We start from the raw sequence: 18,945 nt of genomic DNA, 5'->3' as shown, positions 1-18,945 counted from the left end.
GCATGCTTGGTTAAAGGAAAATTGGAAAAGTGGTCGACTCTATTTCTATTGTACTTAAACTAGTACTATGCTAAAGGATAGTCTTTTGTGTTTTTTCATCATTTGGAAAAGTTCTGGCAAAGAGATCTGCAAAGTGTCAGTTGAAGACGACGGGAGGGGTCGCAGAGGCAGCAAGGACTGGAGGATAACATGCAGGAGGTAAATTGCCATACTTGTGTAATTGTGTGTGGTGGGGGTTTGAGACCACAGTACAAAACAGAGACTACAGTATGGTGGGGGAGAGCGGACAATACAAAATATGCAGAAGGGGCAGCTCAGTATAGGACATACAGATGGTGTGGGACAGGCATGGGCGGTGCTAGGGTGCTCGGCGCCCCCTTGCAAACTCAAGATTTGAGCCCTCCCATAATTTGTAAATTGACAGCAAGCTGCCTGAAAAAGGGGTGTGGTCTCACAAAGAAGAAGCGTGGCCACACACTAGTACTACAAATTATGCCACACAAAAGCACAATCTTATCCACATTACACCACACGTAGTGCCCCTGATTCATAGTATATAGCAGTGTCCCTTATTCACATTATGTCACATAGTAGCGCCCCCTAGTCACATTATGCTACACAGTAGTGCCCATTACACACATAATGCCCACAGTAGTAATGCCCCTTACAAATAATGCCCACAGTAGTAGTGCTGCTTATACACATTATGCCCACAGTAGTGCCCCTTATATGCATTATGGCCCTCATTCCGAGTTGTTCGCTCGCTAGCTGCTTTTAGCAGCCGTGCAAACGCTAAGCCGCCGCCCTCTGGGAGTGTATCTTAGCTTAGCAGAAGTGCGAACAAAAGGATCGCAGAACGGCACCAACATTTTTTCGAGCAGTTTCTGAGTAGCTCCAGACCTACTCCTAGCTTGCGATCACTTCAGACTGTTTCAGTTCCTGTTTTGACGTCACAAACACGCCCTGCGTTCGGCCAGCCACTCCCCCGTTTCCTCAGGCACGCCTGCATTTGTATCTGACACGCCTGCGTTTTTTAGCACACTCCCTGAAAACGGTCAGTTACCTCCCAGAAACGCCCCATTCCTGTCAATCACTCAGCGATCAGCAGTGCAACTGAAAAGCGTCGCTAGACCTTGTGTGAAACTGCACTGGCTTTTGTGAAAGTACGTCGCGCATGCGCAGAAGTGTCGATTTTTAGCCTGATCGCTGCGCTGTGAACAACGGCAGCTAGCGATCAACTTGGAATAACCCCCAATGTCAACAGTAGTAATGCCTCTTATACACATATGTGCTTAGTAGTAGAGCCACTTATACACATAATGCCCACAGTGGTAGTGTCGCTTATACACATAATGCCCACATTAGTAGTGCTGCTTATACGCATAATGTCCACAGTAGCAGTGCCCCTTATATACATAACACCCATAGTAGTGGTGCCCAATATACACAAAATGCCCACAGTAGTAGAGCCGCTATACACAATGCCCACAGTAGTAGTGTCCCGTGTACACCTAATGCCACACAGAAGTGCCCTTTATACATAATGCTTTACACACATTGCCCATAGTAGTGCCCCTTATACATAATGTCCACATTAGTGCCCCTTATACACATAGTGCCCACAGTATTAGTGCTCCTTATACACATAATGCAGATGGTAGTAGTGTCCCTTACACATAATGCCCACAGTAGTAGTGCCCCTTACACACATAATGACCTCAGTAGTAGTGCCCCTTACACATAATGCGCACAGCAGTAGTGCCCCTTATACACATAATGCACACAGTAGTAGTGCCGCTTATACACCTAATGTAATCTCTAATATAAAGGATAGTTACAGTAGCTCTATCATTATGACTGTAACCTGCACTGTGGGTATTGTATGATACTAACATGGTCAGAGCACTAGGGAAGATAAAACCTGGAGCAGATAACTTGGGTCTCTATGAGGCAGGATCTTTGTTTTGGATTAAAAAGTCAATAAAATAGATGCATTTCAAAATTATAAAATTGGAAATATGTAACAAAATGTAGTAGTACAATTATACACATAGGGGGTAATTCAGACTTGATCGTAGCAGCAAATTTGTTAGCAGTTGGGCAAAACCATGTGCACTGCAGGTGTGGCAGATATAAAATTTGCAGAGAGTTACATTTGGGTGGGTTATTTTGTTTCTGTGCAGGGTAAATACTGGCTGCTTTATTTTTACACTGCAATTTAGATTTCAGATTGAACACACCCCACCCAAATCTGACTCTGCACGTTATATCTGCCCCCCCACCTACAGTGCACATGGGGGGTCATTCTGAGTTGATCGCTCGCTAGCTAGTTTTAGCAGTTGTGCAAACGCTATGCCGCCGCCCACTGGGGAGTGTATTTTAGTTTAGCAGAAGTGCGAACGCATGTGCAGCAGAGCTCTGCAAAAAAGTTTGTGTAGTTTCAGAGTAGCTTTGAACCTACTCAGCGCTTGCGATCACTTCAGCCTATTTGTGTCCGAATGTGATGTCATACACCCGCCCAGCGTACGCCCAGCCACGCCTGCGATTTTTCAGACACGCCTGCACTTTTGCAAACACTCCAGGAAACTGTCAGCTGACACCCAGAAATGCCCCCTTCCTGTCAATCTTCTTGCGGCCTTCAGTGCGACTGAAAACTTTGCTACAACCTGTGCACAACACGGCTTTGTACCCGTACGACGCGCGTGCGCATTGCGGCCCATACGCATGCGCAGAAATGCAGATTTTTTTTTGCCTGATCGGTGCGCTGCAAACAACGGCAGCTAGCGATCAACTCGGAATGACCCCCATGGTTTTGCCCAACTGTTGCTACGATCAGATCTGAATTACCCCCATAGTATGTTTGACCAAGAAATTCTGGTTGTTTAGATCATCATCTGGAAAAGCTCTGGCAAAGAGATCTGCAAAGTGTTAGTTGAAGACGACGGGAGGGGTCGCAGAGGCAGCAAGGACAGGAGGATAACATGCAGGAGGTAAGTTGCCATACTTGTGTAATTGTGTGTGTATGGTGGGGGGTACTTAGAGTACATTACTAAATAGAGACTATGGTGGGGGAGAGCAGACAATACAAAACATGCAGAAAGGGGCAGCTCAGTATAAGACATACAGATGGTGTGGGGGCAGGGGCGGTGCTAGGGTGTTCGGCGCATCCTTGCAAGCTATAAATTTGAGCCCTCCCATACTTTGTAAAGTACCAGCGTGCTGCCTTAAGAAAATAACTAACAACCAATTAATTTTTGTCATTTTTCAAACAGCCTGTAACATGGCAGTTAGGAGCTGATTGGCTGGTACTTTATCTCTATCCACTTTATCACTCTGCAGGGCTTAATACATCTCCCCCATAGAATAACCAAATGATGAAATGGAACAATATGGTATAAATGGTGTAAAAGAGAGCTGTAACAAGTGACATATTATATCTTTGTATATAATAAATGTGACATAACCTTTTTCCTAGAGTCCTTTTCCTTACTGCACATGGGGCCTGATTCAGATGTGGATGCAAAGCTGCTGTTGCACGCAAGTGGCTCAATGCTTTTTCACTGCACATGCGTATAAGCTGCACTGCGCTCAAGATGCGATCACGCTCACATAGAGGATCTCATCGCAAAGTGATTGACAGGAAGTCTGCATTTAGGGTGATAACGGGGGTGTTTAACTGTACACAGGCGTATACTACCCATTGTAACCTGTGTTACTGCTGGAGTGCCCTCTGTGTCTAGGAGACTTGCTCAGCCTACGACTGTAGGACGACGTGGACTACGATTGGGAACGGTAACCTGTGCCCAGCACAGAGATAGCGGAGTGAGGCCCCTTGCCCAAAGCATCGTGAGCGAAGCGAGCCATGCGAGGGGACGCGGTGCACTAAATGGGGTTCCCGGTCACTGTACGGCGAAAACGACACCAAAAAATACTGTAACACTGTAGGGGTGCAAGGTGCCTTTTCCTGGGGAATATGGCAGCCCGCAGCAGCTGAGGAACAACACAAGTCCAGTTTCTGGTACAACCGACCCCGGCCAGTTTTTATTGAAACAGAAAATAAAACAAACCCCAAAATAAAAATACCTTGCCTGTCCAGCACTAACTAAACATAAGATGTTCCTAACTGTCACTAAACAAAACACAGAGTTCTTCAGTACATACTGTATAGCTTACTTGCATCAGAAAGCGTGTCTCTCACACACAGATCCTGCAGCCTTCCCAGGCAGTCTGCCCATACTAATCAGGTTAGAAGCACTATATCACTCTTACACAGCTGAAACCCTGATTAGCCCTCTGTGAGGCCAAAGACCCGAACTGGGCCCAATGTCTAGAACTCGCCTTATCTCTCTCTCAGAGCCTTTTCCCAGCTTTTACAGCAAACTGAAAAGGTTCAGACAAAACAAAAAGCATTTTTCCTAGAAGTTAACATTTTCTAAAACATGTAAGACAAGAACCTGGGACAAATATACCTGCCCTCAAACACTATCCCAGTGTTCTTGTCACAATACATATATAAAAACAAACACATGTCGACATTTTGACCTGTCGACCTAGACCATGTCGACCTAGTTACTGTCGACCAACAGTGATCGACCTAGACACTGTCGACCTAAGTGTGGTTGACCTTCAATACCACACCCGTCCCCAATACATACATACATACATACATACATACAGGGGCTGTTTAATATTTGTGGGCAGCCCCCAAAACTGACTGTTCTTGGAGATGTCTCACAATTATTATTTGTTAAATATTCCACATAATAAAAACGAGATATATGGTAAGAACTTACCATTGTTAAATATCTTTCTGCGAGGTACACTGGGCTCCACAGGAAATTACATTGGGGGTGTAGAGTAGGATCTTGATCCGAGGCACCAACAAGCTAAAAGCTCTGACTGTTCCCAGAATGCATAGCACCGCCTCCTCTATAACCCCACCTCCGTGCACAGGAGCTCAGTTTTTGTTAACCAGTCCAATGCAGTAGCAGGTAAGAGAGACGACAACAGTTAGTAGCCACATACACCACATTCTCACGTCAGGAGAACGTGTCAGCGGCTAAGGCCTTACTAACCCAAAGAAGCTAAGTGCGTCAAGGTGTGCGCCCTGTGGAGCCCAGTGTACCTCGCAGGAAGAGATTTAACAATGGTAAGTTCTTACCATAAATCTCGTTTTCTGCTGCGGGGTACACTGGGCTCCACAGGGAATGACATTGGGGATGTCCTAAAGCAGTTCCTTATGGGAGGGGACGCACTTTAGTGGGCACAAGAACCCAGCGTCCACAGGAAGTATCCTGGGTGGCGGAAGTATTGAAGGCATAGAACCTTATGAACGTGTTCACTGAGGACCACGTAGCCGCCTTGCACAATTGTTAAAGGGTCGCACCACGGCGGGCCGCCCAAGAAGGTCCAACAGACAGAGTAGAATGGGCCTTAATGGTAGCAGGAGCTGAAAGGCCAGCTTGTACAATCACCATTCTAATCCATCTGACCAGGGTCTGCTTGTGAGCAGGCCAGCCACGTTTGTGAAAACCAAACAGTACAAAAAGAGAATCAAACTTCCGAAGGGAAGCAGTCCTCTTCACATAGATACGGAGAGCTTGTACCACATCCAAATACCGCTCTTTGGAAGACAATTCAGGAGAGGCAAAGGCCGGAACCACAATCTCCTGATTAAGGTGGAAAGAAGACACCACCTTAGGTAGATACCTGGGACATGTTCTAAGAACCGCCCGATCACGGTGAAAAATCAGATATGGTGACCTACAAGACAAGGCACCCAAATCCGACACCCGTCTAGCAGAGGCAATAGACAGCAGAAACAATACCTTAAGAGAAAGCCACTTAAGGTCTGCAGATTCAAGAGGCTCAAACGGAGACACTTGCAACGTCTCAGGAACCACCGACAAGTCCCAAGGAGCCACAGGCGGGATATAAGGAGACCAATGTTTGTGGGTACCTCCATCAGCTCAGCCTTCTCCTGTGCTGGGGCTGGATGGTAGTGGCTGTCCCTCTGGCAGATGAGCTCCGGAGTCCGCCGGCAGATCTCCTGTGCAGGCTGCTCTTAGCGCTAAGCGGCACTGCTCGGGATCGATATGCTCTGCGATCAACGCGTTCCACCTCTGGTATATTCTAGTAGTGTATCTATGATTATCTATAATAAGGTTTTGTATTCTATATCTGTCTTCACTCGAGCTGCTGTGCCTAGGTAGTGTAGTAGAGTCTGAAAGAAATAGGTGGTGGCACTGCGCTATAGATAGGATAGGTTTATTTATCCTAGGATGCTGCTGAAGGGAGTGGAGTCACTACCCTGCTCCACAAAAAACAATAGTACAGTTTGAAATTGTGGTTACCCCAGCGCAAACTATAGGATAATGAATGTAGGAAACTACAGACAGTATATTAAAATAGACGATTTTTATTCAATATATCGTTTGATGTACAAAGCAATCCAAAGATTATACTTTAGTAAATATAACTAAATCAAACCAAGGGGTTGTATGTATGTATGTATGTATGTATGTATGTATGTATGTATGTGTGTATATATATATATATATATATATATATATATATATATATATATAAAATATACTCTCTGTAAAAATGTATAAATAATCCATAAAGTGTATAGTGAAACAGCCTATTACCGTCAAACACAGACACTTGACATATCACATGTAACACAGAAAAAGGGGATTTTAAAACTCAATAGTTCATGCATACAAGTCCATTATTTGAAAAAGGTACATCTGAAATGATACTCCACTGTACCATCAATCATAAACCAAATCACGGTCACTGTGACCTATCTCCAGGAAAAGGGTGCGCTCTTGCGGCTTACTCCCTCTGCCTTTAGAGTTGTACTGACATAGAATTATGTTATACTTGTTCCTTTATCTTAAGGCAGTCTGTGTGGACACTTATTGTATGCTGATACAGCCCAAATGCTGTTCCAAGCTGTAGGCTGAACTCAATGAACACAACCACCGTGTTGCATGCAGGGTGTGTACCGTAGACCAATGTTTGTGGGTACCTCTACCAGCTCCGTTCAGTCCAGCCTTCTCCTGTGCTGGGGCTGGATGGTAGCGGCTGTCCCTCTGGCAGATGAGCTCCGGAGTCCTGTGATCAAGCTTACCAGCGAAACGTACGTCAGGACCCTGCATGGTCACATGCGTGGACCACGTGACCGGAACAGCCAGATCATTGCAGTCCTTCCCCAGTCAACCCCAGACGGCTACACGCTACTGCACAGTTGGAGCCCGATCTCGGGCAGTAGCAGCGGGAGCAAGCGGCAGCTTTCCCCACCTGGTACCCACACCACCCGCAATACCTGGCCTCTACCTCCAGAAACTGGGGACACAGGCGCCCCCATAATACTGACGTGAGACCATCCAGCGATTGGTATCGTACAAATAGCAGACACAATTCAGCTTTAAGCATTTCTCCTCTAGAGACCAGCCACAGCATTTATCTATTATTTGTTTCAATACCACCCAAAAGATATACTGTTGTATCTGTCATTTTTATAGCTTCGTGACATTACTTTATAATTATATTATTCCTATATGTCACAATCTTTGCCAGCTTATGATAGATACTTATGACCTTTTCACTGCTGTAAGATATTTTTTGCCCATTAGGGTTCATTACCCTTTTACTGTATGTCACAGCAACCTGCTTTTTCTGTAAAAACAAGGTACCATGTGCTGCTGCCAGGCCTAGTTGCAAAGTTTGTTGGCACATTAATAGCCCAAGGGCTTACTACCTTCACACTGTGTGTCATAGTGAATTGCTTCTTTGTGAATACAAGACACCACATGTTGCTGCTAGGCTGATATATATGCCTCAGTTATACTTGAAAGTGGTGGAGTATCTTTTCAGAAATATTGGAGACCTGGTAATTTTGGTATGATCTATTTGTACTATGCACTGTCTCCTATTTGAGGATATTTATTGTTGGAATTTTTTGCATAGAAGGTAAACAACTATATATAGCATCAAAGCTCCTTGGTCTATGCCACCAAAGGGATGCTTAGCTCACATAATTACTGATGTGAAGTGACTATAGTATCTATTTTGTATTAGCATTGCAGTGATAAGCATCATATTTGTGGATATACCCCACTAGAGGTGCTTAATTGCATCTGAGCATGAATTATATGTAGTGGTGGGCCAGGTCGGCACTTGGATGGGAGACCACCTTGGAACACCCTGGTACTGCACTAATTGCTATCTTCTGTATGCCTCAATCATACTTGATAGCGGTGGCATATATCTCCAGAAATATTGGAGACTGAGTAATATTGATGTAATCCGACTGTTCTATGCATTTATTCCTTACAGCATTTATGGATTTGGTCTATGGTGCTAAATGTATGCTTGATTCATATATTGAAACATTATTGCTGTTAGTGATTATATCATTTATTTAGAGTTGGTGTTACAGTGACATAGATCACAATTGCGGATATACGCCACTGGTGGTGCTCATTTGTATCTGAGCATTAGTGCCAATTAGTGAAGGGCAGGGTTGGTGTTTGAATGGCAGACCATCCTGTAAACGCCCTGGTACTGTAAAAAATTGCTGTCTTTTTTGTGTACATCATTGCACAAATATTTATTACGGTTACATAACTATGTGGACTGTATGTGTTTAGTAACCACTTTCTGTGCAATGTGTAATGGTATTCAGTACTGCATAATGGTCATACTGGTGACCCAAGTTATTTACCATTCCTTGGTATATAAGAAAGGACTGTATTGGATAATTTTGGTATTCATTTAGTCTTGCCAAATAATTGTTATATCCACTTTTTGTCTATGAGCCTAACTGTCACATGTGTGCTCAATTTTTACCATTGTGAATACATAATAATCCCTACTTTCAGTTAGAGTGACAAGAGGGGCGAGCACAATAATTGCGGACATACCCCCCTGGAGATGCCCAATCTCTTCCGATCTTGGAAGCCAAGCAGTGGAGGGCCGGATTAGTACTTGGATGGGAGACCACCTTGGAACACCCTGATACTGCAACAAATATTGCTGCCTATCTGTGTGTCACCAATAAAGAATACTCACTGGCACTCGGATCCATATGACCTATGATTTAATTCTCTGCTACTAAATTTCCCTAAGGGATTCTCGCAGAATGAATGATGGTCATATTTTTCATAATGGATATCACTGTGATCACAATGTGACAATTTATTGGCCATAAAAGACTTTCCGGCTCATTTTATATTATAGCATCTATGCTACTATATACTTATTCTAATTTCTATAATATTTTTGCCTAAGTTTTGATCCACATATCAATATTAATTGAACTCCTATAACTATATTTTAATAAGAACCCATTAAAGATGTGATTTTATCATTATAAGGTATTAAAATACACTAGTCCATCTGAGTTTGAGTGCTCCCAAATAAGAGTCTTCTTCTGTCCATACTCTTTATTTGGTATTCTGTTCTGATATATAATATATGCCCAGATAAAATCCCAAATTTAAAGGAAGCAATGACAGGCCGCTTCCGATGCCATAACATGCACACATCTATCCGGAATACACGTCACCAAGACAACAGGCGGGGAGGAAATGAAGCAGTCACAGTGCCATCTCCATTGGAATGAAGACACAGTGATGGAGATTATGGAAGCACAAAAGATGGCAGCAGAAAACACGTAACCAATATCAACTGACATCAGTGTTAATATAAAAACACACTGTTGCCCTGGCGATGGGAACGGTTTACGGTCACATGATTTAGAGGAGATCTATGATTGGAGCGAGACCAGCATCAGCTGTTATGTATTTTTCAGTAGGGGGAAGTGAAGGGATTGGATATTATGGGTATATAAGGATTGTTTGGATGGACTAGCAACACTCATTACCTTGAAAAAGAATGCGTTAGTGGGATCAGGCGACTGGAGAGTGCAAGGAGGACATTACTGTGAGGGGTAGATGTATTAACCTGGAGAAGGCATAAGGAAGTGATAAACCAGTGATAAAGCAGTGTTAAGTGCAAGGTGACAATGCACCAGCCAATCAGCTCCTAACTGTTAATTTACATATGACAGCTAATTGGCTGGTGTGTTTGTCACCTTGCATTTATCACTGGTTTATCACTTCCTTATGCTTTCACCAGGTTAATACATCTGCCCCTGAGTGCTTGTGAGTCTACTCGGGATACCGCATGGTGATGTATCATCGTACCTATGCCCTTTTGGAATTGATTAAAACACAGTTCCAAGATTTCTGGTTATTACCCATTTGCAATCACCGCCTGTTTGATCCCATTCTTGAGTGTTGTATACATGTACCTTTGGACACATTTTATTGTATGATGTGCGCTTTTTTATCATAAATAATAACACACACACACACACACACACACACACACACACACACACACACACACACATATATAGGCGTTTCTAACACGGGTGCAATGTGCACAGTGCACATGGGCCCTATACCGCACACATGTTTTATACTTACCTTTCAGGAGTCCCGCGACGGGAGTAGTAAATTTGTCTCCGGACCATGGCAGGCACCATGTTTCCGGAGACCTGCACATGCGCAGTACACTCCGGCACAATGCCAGAGCCTACGGCGCCGTGGAGAGGAGGAGGCCTACCCGGAATCTGCACAGGGGCCACCTCCTCTCTTAAAATGCCCCTGTATATATATAATACACACACACACACATATAGAACACTGCAAGAAAATGGATTTGGACACAAATCCTCTTTATACCACATTCATGCACTTAACCCGAGAGCTCGCCGCCATTCAGCCACAATACCCCTCATTAAATAAAACATTCCAATATACTGCCACACCCAGGACTCCAACCCACAACCTGCTGCATCCCAGCCAAACACCCCACCCACCGAGCCACTTGATCCCACATAAAAACTATGATTTCTAACTATATGAAGCTACCTGTACCCCGTAAAAAGATAACCAGAAATATAAATCGAGCAGATCCATGCAGTGCGCAGCCACATATCCAATCCCTTGCAGCCACACACTACATAGATCTGACCAGCCGTAACGCTGATCACCCCTTCACAAAGTACAAGGTAAGCTTCAAATAGTTAGAACTCTCCAGCTTGGAATTCTCTAGCTTTCTGTGCAAGGGCAGATAGCTGAATGAATGCTGTCCAACTGCAATGCCATAGGCAACGGGTTCGAATCCCGGGCACATCAGCATCCCGAAATGTGATAAAGGACGGTGTGACTGAACAACAAAGAGCTATCATCCATGAATGCTGTATAGCAGACATGTCAATCTCAAAATCCCAACTGGGCCGAATTATTTAAGTCCAAGTCTTGTGTGGGCCACAAGAAAGAGATATTTATATATTAGTATTCTTAAGAAAGGACATGCCGCCCGAAACGTGTTGGTTAGTGCACATTAGAGACACCAGCCACAGCCCCCAGAGGATGCAAGTCCAATATTTGCCGCCCACAGGCACACGGGAGAAGCCACATGAAGGGAACCAGCTGGGAACAGCTCACCATACAAGCGTACAGCATTTACCGCTGACGGCGCAGGGGAGAAGCCGCAATAGGGAAACAGCCGGGAACTGCTGACTATACAGGTACTAGTGTTAGGGAGAGATAACGGCTGTAAGTACCTGCTTCCGCTCCCGCTCATCCACCAATGGTAATTCATTGGAACCATTAAAGCTTTTAATGTGTGGACGCTCTAATCATCACACTTAATAGAGCTGTAAACAGTATTATCTTACAATGTTTTTAGATAATAGGTGTGCGTTCACATACAAACAAGCGCTCTGTTATTAATAGGGACACCATTGGGTTGCCAGGAGTGGGGCCGGGTGATATAAGAGGCCGGGCAGGTGAGCAGAGCTGCACCGTGCTGCAGATGAGATGCTGGGCGGGAGTAGATGGAGTCTGTTCCCTGCTCGCTGCTCTCGCTGGCCATGTTGGGGGCCGTGCTGCTGGTCTGTGGCGGGAGCCTCCTTCTCAGCCTGCTGCCCCTGCTCCAGCCCACTCCCCTCCTCGCTCTCTGCTGCTGTCTGGAGCCTGTTCCTGTCCGTGGTGCTGCTCCTGCTGTCACTGCTGCTGGGGATGGAGGGTGGCGGCTGCTGAGCCGGCCCTTGGTCATCATACGGAGCCCGGACAAGGTGGGCTACATCCCGGGGCGGAGGTCTGAGCCGGGCACCACTAACTTGGTCAGCATTCTGGCTCAATTCCTGCCAACGGACCACATAAGGACCTCTGGCCAGGGGCCGCAAATGGATATGGTAGGGGCAGCATGCGGCCCGTGAGCCGCGAGTTTAACAACCTTGCTGTATAAGTATTAGCCACAGAAGGGGGTCAGCGTAGGGGACAGGGACGGTCAGGAGATGCTGGGCTTCAAAAAGGGGGAAAGCTGCAAGTGAAAGTAATTAAAACAGGTAATTGACAAGTGCTGCCAACAGCGCCCCCTACCCTGCAACGCTACATGCGGTGCTCCTTCCGCACACACCTAGTTACGGCCCTGGTGACAAGCGTTGTGTAAAGACAGAGGTGACATTTGATTAGCTAGATTGAGAAGCCCACAGGCCACTAGAGAGCTGCTCGCTAATGATTTTCCTTCATAGAAAATGCATCTGTTGCTGGACAATTTGAGAATAGCTACCTGTTCATTCCCCAAATATCTGCAAATGTAATTTACCAGGTAAGACTAACATAGGATTCAGAGCGGAGGATGAAAGGAGAACTAGTTCCCTTGCAGCATTGCCTGTATGGTAATAATTCCTCTGCAACCTGTGCTGCCCTTGCATTGCATGTTATAACTTTATACACATTACAATAAATACTGATAAAAATTCACACTAAAGGGGGGTACACACGGAGAGATCCGTGCTTAAAATCTAAGCAATCTTGCTAGATTGCTTAGATTTTAAGCACGGATCTGCCGTGTGTATGCCCCCCAGCGATAGCGATGCGCGGCCCCGCACATCGCTATCGCCGATGCTAGATTGAGCTGCATGCAGGCTCAATCTAGCGGGTCGCTCACTTCACCGTTGTGTGAAGTGAGCGGCCCCCCGTCGGCTTTCCCCCTCGCTCAGCACATTGCGCTGTGCTGAGCGGGGTGAGAGATGTGTGCTGAGCGGTCTGTGTTAAGATCGCTCAGCACACATCTCTCCCGTGAGTACCCCCCTTAGAAACATTTCACTCATCGTCTGGCTTTTAGAGATATGATAATACTCCCCATGCAAAAGGAATCTCCAATAACAAGAGCAGCTCAATCTCTCTGCAGTAAGATGTACTTTCTTACATTTTCTTTACATTGACAGACAACTCTCTGGCACGATCACATGAAACGTGCCACAGATGGAAGGCTAGTGGGGTGTGAAATCAGATGTGTGAATGATTAGCCACAGTACCTAAAAATAGACTATACTGGATGGAAATGGAAGTGCACAGATATCAAGTCAATATCACCTAATATTGGTTTACTAATGAAGTTAAAAATAAAAATGATAAGCAACACATGATGTGGTGTACAGTGTAACTCATTTCTCACTCTTCATGGGAAGGAATAATAATCTGTTCTATTATCTGGTGGAGAAACCGATCTGTACAATAAAAAAAAAAAAATGTACAAAACAATTTTTTTTACAAAAATAAATAAATTTAAACGGATGGTTAACACTACAAACCCCTACTGACTGTAAATCATTATTAAATATGTAAAGGTCATTCTGTTACGCTACCAATGAGAAGCTGATTAGGGGGTCATTCGAGTTGATTGCTCGCTAGCAACTTTTTGAAGCGCTACGATCAGATATTCGCCACCTATGGGGGAGTGTATTTTCGCAAGTGTGCGAACGCTTTTGCAGCCGTGCAGCACAAAATAAGATTTTACTTACCGGTAAATCTATTTCTCGTAGTCCGTAGAGGATGCTGGGGACTCCGTAAGGACCATGGGGAATAGACGGGCTCCGCAGGAGATAGGGCACTTTGGACTCTGGGTGTGCACTGGCTCCTCCCTCTATGCCCCTCCTCCAGACCTCAATTAGGGAAACTGTGCCCAGAGGAGATGGACAGTACGAGGAAGGATTTTTGTAAATCTAAGGGCGAGATTCATACCAGCCACACCAATCACACCGTATAACTTGTGATAAACTTACCCAGTTAACAGTATGAACAACAACATAGCCACGGTATAACCGAAAACTATAACATAACCCTTATGTAAGCAATAACTATATACAAGTCTTGCAGAAGAAGTCCGCACTTGGGACGGGCGCCCAGCATCCTCTACGGACTACGAGAAATAGATTTACCGGTAAGTAAAATCTTATTTTCTCTAACGTCCTAGAGGATGCTGGGGACTCCGTAAGGACCATGGGGATTATACCAAAGCTCCCAAACGGGCGGGAGAGTGCGGATGACTCTGCAGCACCGATTGAGCAAACAGGAGGTCCTCCTCAGCCAGGGTATCAAACTTATAGAACTTTGCAAAGGTGTTTGTCCCCGACCAAGTAACTGCTCGGCACAACTGTAATGCCGAGACCCCTCGGGCAGCCGCCCAAGAAGAGCCCACTTTCCTAGTGGAGTGGGCCTTAACCGATTTCGGTAACGGCAATCCTCTAGTAGAATGCGCCTGTTGAATCGTGTTACAGATCCAGCGAGCAATAGTCTGCTTTGAAGCAGGAGCGCCAACCTTGTTGGCAGCATACAGAACGAACAAAGCTTCAGTCTTCCTGATTCTAGCCGTTCTGGTCACATAAATCTTCAAAGCCCTAACTACATCCAGGGACTCGGAATCCTCCAAGTCCCGTGTAGCCACAGGCACGACAATAGGTTGGTTCACATGAAAAGAGGAGACCACATTTGGCAGAAAGTGAGGGCGAGTCCTCAACTCTGCCCTATCCACGTGAAAAACCAAGTATGGGCTTTTATGTGATAAAGCCGCCAATTCGGAAACACGTCTTGCCGAAGCTAACGCCAACAACATGACCACTTTCCACGTGAGGTATTTCAACTCCGCAGTATTGAGTGGTTCAAACCAAGGTGACTCGAGGAACCGTAACACCACGTTAAAATCCCAAGGCGCCACCTGAGGCACAAAAGGAGGCTGAATATGCAGCACTCCCTTCACAAACGTCTGTACTTCAGGAATAAAGGCCAATTCTCTTTGAAAGAAAATGGATAAGGCCGAAATCTGGACCTTTATGGATCCTAATTTTAGGCCCAACGTCACTCCTGTTTGAAGGTAGTGGAGTAGACGGCCCAAATGGAACTCCTCCGTAGGAGCGGCTCTGGCCTCACACCAAGAAACATATTTCCGCCATATATGGTGATAATGTTTTAACGTCACGTCTTTCCTAGCCTTGATCAGGGTAGGAATGACCTCCTCCGGAATTCCTTTTTCCGCTAGGATCCGGCGTTCAACCGCCATGCCGTCAAACGCAGCCGCGGTAAGTCTTGGAACAGACAGGGCCCCTGCCACAGCAGGTCCTGCCTTAGAGGAAGAGGCCACGGATCCCCTGCGAGCAACTCTTGCAGCTCCGGATACCAAGTCCTCCGTGGCCAATCTGGAACAATGAGTATTGTTCTGACCCTGCTTCTTCGTATTATTCTCAACACCTTGGGTATGAGAGGAAGAGGAGGAAACACATAGACCGATCTGAACACCCAAGGTGTCACCAGAGCGTCTACCGCTACCGCCTGAGGGTCCCTTGACCTGGCGCAATACCGCTTTAGCTTTTTGTTGAGACGGGATGCCATCATGTCGATTTGAGGCAGTCCCCAACGATCCGTGATCTGTGCGAAGACTTCTTGATGAAGTCCCCACTCTCCCGGATGCAGGTCGTGCCTGCTGAGGAAGTCCGCCTCCCAGTTGTCCACCCCCGGGATGAACACCGCTGACAGAGCACTTACATGGCCTTCCGCCCAGCGTAGATTCCTGGTCGCTTCTGCCATGGCCATTCTGCTCCTTGTTCCGCCTTGGCGGTTTATATGAGCCACTGCCGTGACATTGTCTGACTGAATCCGAACCGGTTTTCTCCGAAGCAATTCCTCCGCTTGACGCAGGGCGTTGTATATGTCCCTCAACTCCAGGACGTTGATGTGGAGACAAGACTCTAGGCTTGACCAGAAACCTTGGAAATATCTTCCCAGTGTCACTGCTCCCCAGCCTCAGAGGCTTGCGTCCGTGGTCACCAGGACCCAGTCCTGAATGCCGAACCTGCAACCTTCTAGTAGGTGAGCACTGTTCAGCCACCACAGGAGAGATACCCTGGTCCTGGGAGACAGTGTGATCTTTTGATGCATTTGTAGATGGGACCCGGACCACTTGTCCAAAAGGTCCCATTGAAAGGTCCTCGCATGGAACCTGCCGAAAGGGATGGCCTCGTAGGAAGCCACCATCTTCCCCAGGACCCGCGTGCAATGATGCACTGAAACCTTTTTTGGTTTTAATAGGTTCCCGACCATGGCTATGAGTTCCTGAACCTTTTCGATCGGAAGAAAAACCTTTTTCTGGTCTGTGTCTAGAATCAGCCCCAAGAAGGTCAGACGCGTTGTAGAACTAGCTGGGACTTCGGTATATTGAGAATCCAGCCGTGTAACTGCAACGTCTTCATTGACAGAGACACGCTGTCCAGCAACCTCTCCCGAGATCTCGCCTTTATGAGGAGATCGTCCAAGTATGGGATAATTGTGACCACCTGCCTGAGCAGGAGCACCATCATTTCCGCCATTACCTTGGTGAAAATTCTCGGGGCCGTGGAAAGCCCAAACGGCAACGTCTGAAATTGGTAGTGACAGTCCTGCACTGCAAATCTCAGGAACGCCTGATGCGGGGGGAATATCAGAACATGAAGGTAAGCATGTCCAGGGACACCATCCAATCCCCCCCCTCCAGGCTGGCGATGACCGCCCTGAGTGATTCCATTTTGAACTTGAACCTCTTCAAGTACAGGTTCAGAGATTTCAGGTTTAAAATGGGTCTGACCGAACCGTCCGGTTTCGGGACCACAAATAGGGTTGAGTAATATCCCTCTACTTGCTGGAGATGAGGAACTGTGACAATCACCTGTTGAATGTACAATTTTTGGATTGCTGTCAACACTAGCTCCCTCTCTGATGGGGAAGCCGGCAGAGCCGATTTGAAAAATCGGCGAGGAGGCAAGTCTTCGAATTCCAGCCTGTATCCCTGGGAAACACTCTCTAATGCCCAGGGATCCACCTGCGAGTGAACCCAGACGTGGCTGAAAAATCGAAGATGAGCCCCCACCAGATCTGCCTCCCCCCAAAGCCCCAGCGTCATGCGGTGGACTTTGCAGATGCGGGGGAGGACTTCTGCTCTTGGGAACTAGCTGTGTGCAGCTTTTTTTCCCTGCCTTTCCCTCTGGCAACAAAGGATGATCCACGTACCTTCTTGTCTTTATTGGAACGAAAGGACTGCATTTGATAATGAGGTGCCTTTTTTGTATGTTGCAGGGGGACAGAAGGTAAGAAATTTGACTTACCAGCCGTAGCGACAAGATCCGAGAGGCCGTCTCCAAACAACTCCACCCCCTTGTAAGGCAAGGACTCCATATGCCACTTTGAATTGGCATCTCCCGTCCACTGTTGGGTCCACAAGAGCCGCCTAGCAGAAATAGACATAGCATTTATTCTGGAGCTTAATAAACAAATGTCTCTCTGAGCATCCCTCATATACAAGGCAGCATCTCTGATATGCTCTATGGTCATTTGAATGGCATCCCTATCTAAGGTGTCAATTTCCGTAGATAAGGAATCTGCCCATGCTACAACCGCACTACAAACCCAGGCCGACGCCATAGCCGGTCGAGCAATAGTACCGGAATGATTGTAAATGTGCTTTAAGGTAATTTCCTGCCTGCGATCAGCAGGTTCCTTGAGGGAAGCCGTATCCTGAGAAGGCAGTGCCACCTTTTTGGACAAACGTGTCAGCGCCTTGTCAACTTTTGGCGAAGATTCCCAGCGTATCCTATCAGTTTGTGGAAAAGGATACGCCATGAGAATCCTTTTGAGAACTTGTGGTCTCCTATCCGGAGATTCCCAAGCCTTTTCACACAAGTCACTTAATTCAAATGAGGATGGGAAAGTGACTTCAGGCTTTTTCCCTTTATACGTGTACCCTCGTGTCAGGGACAGGGGGTTCCTCAGTAATATGCAAAACCTCTTTAATGGCCATAATCATGTACCGTATACCCTTAGCCACCTTTGGCTGTAATTTTGCATTTTCATAGTCGACACTAGAGTCAGTATCTGTGTCGGTATCTGTGTCATCGATCTGGGATATGGTGCGCTTCTGAGACCCTGAAGGACCTGGCGCCCCAGGGACAGGCATGGACTGGCTACCTGACTGATCCCTAGCTTCTGCTTTGTCTAATCTTTTATGCAATAGATTGACATTTGCATTCAAGACATTCAGCATATCCACCCATTCCGGTGTCGGCGTTGCCGACGGCGACCTGACATTCAAGCACTCCCCCTCCACATTTAGCGAGCCTTCCTCGTCAAACATGTCGACACACGCGTACCGACACACTTCACACACACACACAGGGAACCCCTTTCCTGAAGACAGTATCCCTGTCAAGGCCCTTTGGAGATACAGAGCGAGAGTAAGCCAGCACACACCCCAGCGCAATAACCCTGGAGACCAACACAAATTGTTTTTCCCCAGCAGCGCTGTATAATATGTAAACCGCCAATTATGTGCCCACCCCCTCTCTTTTAAGCACCCTTTCACCGTGTGTAAGCAGGGGAGAGTCCGGGGGGCTTCCTCTCAGCAGTGCTGTGGAGAGAAAATGGCGCTGGTGAGTGCTGAGGGAGAAACCCCGCCCCCTCGGCGGCGGGCTTCTGTCCCGCTCAAACTTAGTGAAATATGGCGGGGGCTCTTTTATATACATGTACAGAGCCCACCTGTACATGTAAATAT

At 46.4% G+C, this 18,945-nt stretch overlaps 1 protein-coding gene and 1 pseudogene across 2 annotated transcripts in view; one reads left to right on the top strand and one right to left on the bottom strand.

Annotated features, from left to right (window-relative positions):
• KIF3A (kinesin family member 3A) overlaps positions 1-18,945 on the bottom strand; it is a 171,222-nt gene that overhangs the window by 30,458 nt on the left and 121,819 nt on the right. The gene's annotated exons all lie outside the window — the stretch shown is intronic.
• On the top strand, positions 8,920-9,039 carry LOC134937571 (5S ribosomal RNA; annotated as a pseudogene).

The sequence above is a fragment of the Pseudophryne corroboree genome, chromosome 6, assembly GCF_028390025.1.
Source record: "Pseudophryne corroboree isolate aPseCor3 chromosome 6, aPseCor3.hap2, whole genome shotgun sequence".
In the NCBI taxonomy this organism is placed as follows: Eukaryota; Metazoa; Chordata; class Amphibia; order Anura; family Myobatrachidae; genus Pseudophryne; species Pseudophryne corroboree.
This window is presented reverse-complemented; position numbering and strand designations above follow the sequence as displayed.